Raw genomic sequence first — 8,242 nt, 5'->3', positions numbered from 1 at the left:
TGTATCTACATGCCCAAAGTAGCAGATGGAAAAGTAAAACTGTCACACAATTATTTCCATGCCTGACTTAATTCATTTTTAACTGAATTGGCTGATGAAGTTGGAATTGGGTGGAGCCCTTGCCCTTTTAGCACTTAGAGTCTAAAGGAGCCAACATCTTTGTTGGTACTGACAGTAACCTGTAAACTGAAGAATGTCCCTCAATAAAAGAATTAGAAAAGTTAGTATAAATTTTATCACAAAGCTATGTAAAATCAGTCCAAAGAGAAATTGTGCAGAAGTACTAAAGATCTATCTTAGTTCAGGATGCTGTAACAAAATACCGTCCACTAAGCAGCTTAAACAACAGAAATTTATTTCTCACGTTTCTGGAGGCTGCACAGTCAGGTTCTGATGAGCATCATTTTGTGGGCTTGAAGACTGGTGCTTTCTTGCTGTAGCTTCACATTACAGAGCAAGAATGCTTTCTAGGTCTCTTCTTATAAGGGCACTAATCCCATCATGAGGACTTCCCACCCCAAGACTTCCTCCAAACCTATGTACCTCCCAAAGGCCCCATCTTCTAATGCCATCATATTAAGAGAGCTTCAACATATAGATTTTAGGGGGGGACACAAATACTCAGTTCCTAATAAGATCAAAGTGTTAAGTGTTGTGATTTAATGGCAGAAGTAGATTTTATCATTGTCCAATAATTAGCATACTTATAGTATCTTTTTTATACATTCAAAAACACTACTAGTGATTTAATAGACTATGTCTTGCTGACATGGCGATTTTAATTCCATTAGGCTAACTGCAGACAATCTGCTTGTCAGATACATGAAATATCTTATCTATTTCACACACAGTTCACTTATCTAGTGATAAAACTGCATTCCACATATTCTTTGGGGGTAAAAAGAATTCACATCCTATTCTTTGCTTGTTCCTGAACCACCTCCTCTGTGCTCTGTCATTGCCTATTACCCTATTACATTATGGGTGATAATGTAAATTACAGGATTCACTTGACTTGAAACCATTCTGGCATCAGAGCCATGTTCAATGCTGCCCACCTACCAGCTCTTTTGACACAGGATAGACAAATCCTGTACATAAGCTCAGCACCCTTTTGAAGTGCAGCAAACCAACAGACCACTGGAAAACAATGAGGGCAGATCAATGAAATTGTCCATTGTCGATAAGGAGGTTATGATTTTTCTCAAGCAAAAATCCTGGAAAACAAAAACAAAAAACAAATGGAAAGAGTCACAGATGAATGGTTGCTTGAATTATACTCTTACCTTGCAAGAAAAAAACAGTGTTTAGACATGCACAAAAATTTTCTCCAAAAGTGAAAGCCAAATCTTGTAAAGATAGTTGAATAGTTAAATAATTTTCCTAAAGCCTGGAAAACAGATTCATTTTTGAGCAGTCTTTTTTTTCCAGTGCACATTAAGGAATTCAGAATGTGCTTAGTATAAATAGATTTAAATGCAGAAAGATTTCATGTGGCAAATATGCATCTAAAATATTTAACGCTTTGCAGACTATATATGTAAAGGACTTTGAACTTACAACCATCAACAAACATTCCTTAGCCATCCATCTGGGGAGAGAATGGAAAAAAAAAAACAAAACAAAAAAACCCAAAGATCTAGACTGTTCAATTTCTTAAAGACACAAATCTATTTTAGGAAGAGCTGAGGCTAATTGAGGATATTAAATAAGTGGTAAAAAAAAAAAATTATGAGTCTCAGTTAAACCATTTTATTCCAAAGTTTAGTAGAATAGATTTTATTTTTTAACTCTCAGCTTAATACTCATGAACTTGTGCTGATTGAATTATGAAAAGAAAATTTTAAAAACCAAACATCTCTACATAGAAACTTGAGAGATTCAGTTATAGTTATGTAAAGTAATATGAAGAATATTGACCAAAATGAATATATTAGAAAAACAAACAAACAAAAAAAAAAACCTCTGTTCTAAATACCTCTGAATTCTAAATTCCACCTCTAATATAAAAACTCAATACATGAATGAAATTTGAAGGGTAGCAAATCTCAATTATTTTAAAATACTTTAAAGGTATTAATTTTGTAGTTATTTTCAAATACATAAAAGAAAACTAAAATGTCAATTAACTGCATACTGGTAGATAGTTCATACACTTTCTACTCTTAATCATCAGATTCATTTCCTGTATATTATAAAGTTCATAATTGCTTATGAATGTGTGTTTCTAAAGCATTTAAGAAACTAACTCCACAGTAGCTCAAAAATCACTCAAGTCCAAGTTTATTGATCTGTATTTTTCATAGGAAGATAGTTCTAAGCAAAACAGGACAAACCTAGCCCCTGCCTAATTGTCTTAATCTAAAATTTATTTAAAATTTAGGAATTGGTATTGATGTCGTTTTATTTTCCAGAGTGTAAACACCAAGAGGGTATTTTTGTTTGTATTGTTTAGCATTTTATCTACAGCACCTAGAATAATGTTGAGCACATGATGGGTATTAAAGTCTTTGTTGAATATTGAATGAATACACTCTATTCCTAGTTTTACTCCTGGAAAGACTGTCTTATTCCTTTCTCTGGTAGAGCAAGGCTTGCAGGAGTGAGGCTTCACAATCTGACTTTTTCATGTGGTCCAGACTTGTCTCAGTCTCAGAGTTAGTATTTTCTCCAATAATTGTGTGCTGTTATTTTTAGAAATAAGATTTTATTATATGATGTTACTTTTAATCATGTTGAATTGCAGGATCTTTTAGAATATATAAAGTCACTTGGGTATACTTAAAAAGCTCCTTGCTAAGCTTCCTCCTCAAGGAAGTTAACTGGCTAAGTGCAAATGTTCCAATTTATTCACTGTAACCAGGAGACTGATGTGAACTGGAAATTTTTAAATGTTCAAAGGATTAGTATTTCAAAAAGACATATTACTAAATCCTTTTCTTAAAACTCCTCATACTCAATTTACTCTGAGACCATTTCTCAAACATTAGTAGAAATGTTGCAATAATGTTTCAAAAGATAAAATAAGGAAAATCACAAAGATTAGAAAAAGTCACCCTTTTTAAAGCATATCCATTAACAGAAGTTAATAAGTAGAACACTGCATGGAGTTTATCTCCTTCAAGGCAATGTATTTGGGAACTTACACAGGACAGATCAGATTGAACATTTTGCTATTACCCAGAAATAATCCATTGTTTTTTATTTTCCAGAAACTATGTTTAGAGATCCTGTATACATCCTTCAGCTTGACTTGTAGTTCCAGATTTCTGTTAGATGAAGCAAAGACCAAATATGTTTCAAAGATGTTTTTACACTTGCTGCTTCCTTTTCATCTTTTTAAAGGTCTGTTTTTCCTTATATTTAAAAAAAAATACACACTCATTTAAAAAATGCAAACATGAACAAAATGTGTGACTTAAAAACTGAAAATATCCAAACCCCAAACCTAATGACTATTACTAGCTAGTGAACATTCTTCCTGTTTTTTTCACTCTGTATATACTAAAATGTGTGCTGCATTAGATAGCTATGCATGTATGTTCTTACAAAAATGTAATCATACAAAATATAGTATACTATATTGTCTCCTTTCTTGTCTAATAACATATCTTATAAATCTTCCCATGTTAGTAAAAGTAAATAAACCTCATTTTGTAAAATAGCATCATTTTATGACTATACTATAAAATGTTTATCTAATACCAGACTGATATGTGACTTTTTTCCTTTTATTTTTCCTTTTTATAAGTGAATATCCTTGCACTCAGATATTTCTTTGTGCATTTATATAGATGAGTTTTCTAGAAATGGAATGTCTGGGTCAAAATATATATATATTTAAAATTTTTAACAGCTAGATTTCTCTAGAAAAAAAAATATATCAATTTACCTTTTCACCGATATAAATCAGAACATACTTCATACTTTGCCAATACTAAGTACTAATGTTTTTAATACCTGAAAATATTTTAGATACTAAGTATCTTATTTTAATTATTGTTTGTAATTATTGTTATTTAATTATCATAATAATTGTTAAAGTTAATGGATAGTTGATGTAGTTTATTTCTTTGTGGATTATTCAAGAATGCTTTGTATATTAAGAATATTTGCCTTTAGCCAGTCTTATTGTTGCAAATATTTTTCCCATGTTATTGTTTATTTTTTAGTTTGATTATGATGTTTATATAATTTTGCTATAGAGATAGTCTGTGCCATGCTTGGTAAGATCTTCCCTATATATAAATATATACAATATAAGTATATCCAAAGTTGGGAGAGTAATCTCAAAATATTTAGCACTGTCCCAACTTGAGTTTAGATTTATGCACTAAAATGATAGAGACAGGTATGCTATAGATTCCATGCCAGTAGTATACTTATACTGGTTTTCACAAACTGAATATCAATCCTCCTCTATGTTTTCCTTTATTTCTTTTATAGTTTAAATTTTTATATTTAAGGCTTTCATTCACATGGAGTTAATTTAGTATAAAAATGAGGTAGGGGATATAACCCAATCCCCCAAAGGCTAAATAATTATTCTATTATCATCTATTAAATAATTCATGTTACTCCAGTGATATGAAATGCTATCTTTATTTTATATAAATTGTACAGATATTTCAGGGAAAGGGTATTCCAGGAAGACAAAGAGCTGGTGGAGGATAAGATTTTCCCCAAATTCATTAATATGGAAAGGTGCAAAGACATTTTTTTAAGAATTAAAGCATATATTTCCCCTCAATTCATAATGTTTTTTTCTTTCTATTCCTATTTATGCTTCCTTTTCCTTTTCTTTTCTTCATTAAGTTATCGTGTAGCTTATTTTTTTTCATAAACCACTTCTTAGATTTATCTATGTCACTGTTTTCTATTTTTCTAATACTTTAATTTATACTTTTATTTTTCCCTGTATTTTTTGAGTTAGTTTATTTCTTAATTTCTTGAGTTGGATATTTAAGTGATTCATTTTTTTTTTTTTCTTTTACGTTCAGTAAGTCAAATGTTTAATGCTTGGAACATTCTTCTGGATATATTTTAGTCATATTATATGGCTTTGATTTATTATGTGGCATATTTATTTCCTAGGAATTCTACAATTGTTTTGAGCTTTTCTTTGACCTAAAAATTGACTTGTGTAGGAGGAAAGAGTTTTGTGTATGTGCGTATGTGTGTGTATATGTGTATGTGTGTGTGTTTACTGGTTTCAATATTTTCAGTTTCTATTTTTGCCATTACTTCCTATTTTATTGCTTTTTATAAAAAATATGGTTTCTATTGCTTTTATGTCTTAAGATCTTTATGTTTTATATTTGTGGTCAATATGAGATTCTTTTCAAAAATTAATAGGTACATTTACACTTAATAGTAAACCTGAATTTAGTATTTGAAATCTATTCAAAATATCTCCCCCCCCCCTTTTCTCTAAACTGATAAGAATCATAGAATAAACTGAAACCACAACTTATCATTCACAGTATAACGTGAAATTACTACCTAGCATTGAAACATTGATCCTATCAATGGAATCAAGTCCATTCAACCAATCCAACTGAGCCCCAATGATAATATGTTAGGTTCTATACTAAATACATGGGATAGAATCATAAATGAGCCACAACCCTTTCTCTCTCACTGGAAATGGTTTAGCCATTAAGAAAATTGTGGGCAATTACAAAATAAATAAATAAATACATAAATAAATAAATAAAAAACCCTAATACAAAAGTCATACACAAAGTCTGGTGAGAGAACACAGTAGGGAGAAATTAATTCTGGAAGGAGAATCAATGAAGGCAATAATGAATCATTACCTTTCTCTAACAAGTTCTCCAATATATATTGCTCAACACAGCCTATAACAGAAACCACAAAGGACAGATTGTCATAATATATAAATTTGGTCTCAAAATACCATGAAGTCTGTACTATAGATGTCATGGTTTGGATCATAAACCTAAAGTCAGAAATATTTCATTACACATCTTCAAATGCAGATTTTCTGGCAAGACTTACCAAACTTTTCTCAGATTAGAGTAACCCCCTACCCTGCTTCAACCCACGCAATTGAAAAATATATGTCTTAAGGGAATTTATATTTGAAAGCATGAATCTCTGAGGCCATACTAAAAACTACTGAGAAAAAGACTGTTAGAAAAGGAAAATAAGGTTTTATAAAACAAAATGGGACATTTCTCTTATTATTAAAAGATGCCATAGAACTCTAGGGATTTGTGGTGCTCAGGTGCAGAATAATGAGCCTTAATTTGGCAATGGAAAATTCCATGAAGGGTCCAATAATATGTTAGGCCTTGTACTATAAAAATTTTTACATTTATATTGTGATTTTCATCCTTCATTATCCCAAAATGCCTCATTAACTGAAGCTACTATGAAGAAAATCTTACCACTAGCTTGGGAGAAGTTCCTAGTGATATATTTTTAAGTTAAGATGTCAGAAACAATTTTGATTAAGGAAGGGAGAACAAAATGATACCTAAATGGAAGTTTCAGAAATAACGGAAAGCTAGCAAATATTAGCACCATCACATTTTAAGTTTAGATTTTTATACATTTATTTGCACTGAGAGTAAGGGCAAAGGGCTGGCCTGAGGTGATAGTTTAACAAGCATTTGGTCACCTGCCTTTCTGCCAGCAAAATCCTTGAGTGACAATCTCTGGAAAATCAGATGTAAAACTGCCATACAACCCTTATAGTGAGGAAATCTGCAGCCTGTCTAGCCCCCTACCCCTGAGAAATATGATTTAATTCTCACCAGTCCCCTTCCCTTCTACCTAAGGCTTTCTCTGATGCTTTTAATAGAAGAAATGTGAAGGGTTGACAGATAAAAGTGGAGTCCTTTCCCTAGACTAACTAGATAAGGGGAAATCTCCCATCCTCTGCAAAAACACATATCCATCAACAGAAACTGGCATTTCCTATTCTAGTCTGGAGGAGCCAGACTCAGGGAGTCACACCGGTCCCCTTGGTCTGGGGTCACTGAGGAGTGCTGGGCTACTTCCAAGGCATCTTCCCCAGGATGGAAGCAGCAACCTTTCCATAGCAAGTTGTCAGGAGATAGCCCATAGTCAACCAGGAGTTGCAGGGGAAAGTGGTGAAAAGGAACAAATGGAGTCTTTTTGCCCTGACAATGTCACCATCATGTCACCTCTCTAGGCTTCTGTTTTGAAGCAGGATAATAAATAAAATGATTTTAAAACAAGGCCAGTATACATTTTTTTTATGTATCAGAAAAGCAAAGGGTTACATTTGATCTCTAAAAGTCCTCTACTGCCAAAAAAATTCTAATTCCTCCAGACCTTGGGTGAGCTCTGCCCAATGGGTGATCTCTAATACCTACTTCTTCAGAACTTAAAACTATTTCCTTTGTTGACTTTTTTTTTTTTTTCTAATAGTGTAGGAGCATGGACTCTTGAGTTTATGGTTTGGGTGACCTTGGAAAAATTACCTATTCATTCCTTGGCTACACATTCCCAAGTATAAAATAATCATACTTAACTTTCACAGGTTATCAGGGAAAGCACTTAGAATAGTACTTCACACATAGAATGTACTTTATATAAACTGTTACCGTTAATGGTCAGGTTGTACAAGATATAATCAAATACATAATTTTGAAAAAATACAAAACAACAAACTATACAAAAATTAGAAACCCAATTAACCACCAAAGCAACACTTTATACATTTACATATTTAAAGGCAGAACGTTTCACATTTTATCATGCCTTTAATCATTTTATCATTTCCTTTAATATTATAATGGGAACATTTTCTCCTGTCATTAATATTTTCAATAATGGTTTTAATGGTTTTATTATAGTTTCTCATATGAGAATTTATTGTTATATATTTAAATTCCCTTCTTTAAGAAACAGGCTGTTTGCAATCTTTCCTGTCTGAAAATGTTACAATAAATATTCTTGCATGCAAACATTAGACTAAACAATTGATTTTTATTTCCTCAGGATGTATTCTATGAATGGGATTTCTTGGTCAATAGGAATTAACATCCTCAGGGCTCTCTACAGGTAGCTCCCAATTGCTTTCCTAAAGAGCTATTCTAATCGGCACTACCACCTCTGGAGCTTGAGGGTCCTTGTCAAAGTATGCCCTAGTCAGTGTTGACTATTACCTTTAAGTAATCTTTGCCAATTTGATAGCTAAAAACTGTATATTAATTAACATGTTCCTCTGAATGTCTGTTGTATTTCT

The sequence above is a fragment of the Panthera uncia genome, assembly GCF_023721935.1.
Source record: "Panthera uncia isolate 11264 chromosome B2 unlocalized genomic scaffold, Puncia_PCG_1.0 HiC_scaffold_24, whole genome shotgun sequence".
In the NCBI taxonomy this organism is placed as follows: Eukaryota; Metazoa; Chordata; class Mammalia; order Carnivora; family Felidae; genus Panthera; species Panthera uncia.
The sequence above is the reverse complement of the archived record's forward strand: the minus strand, read 5'-3'. Positions refer to the sequence as shown.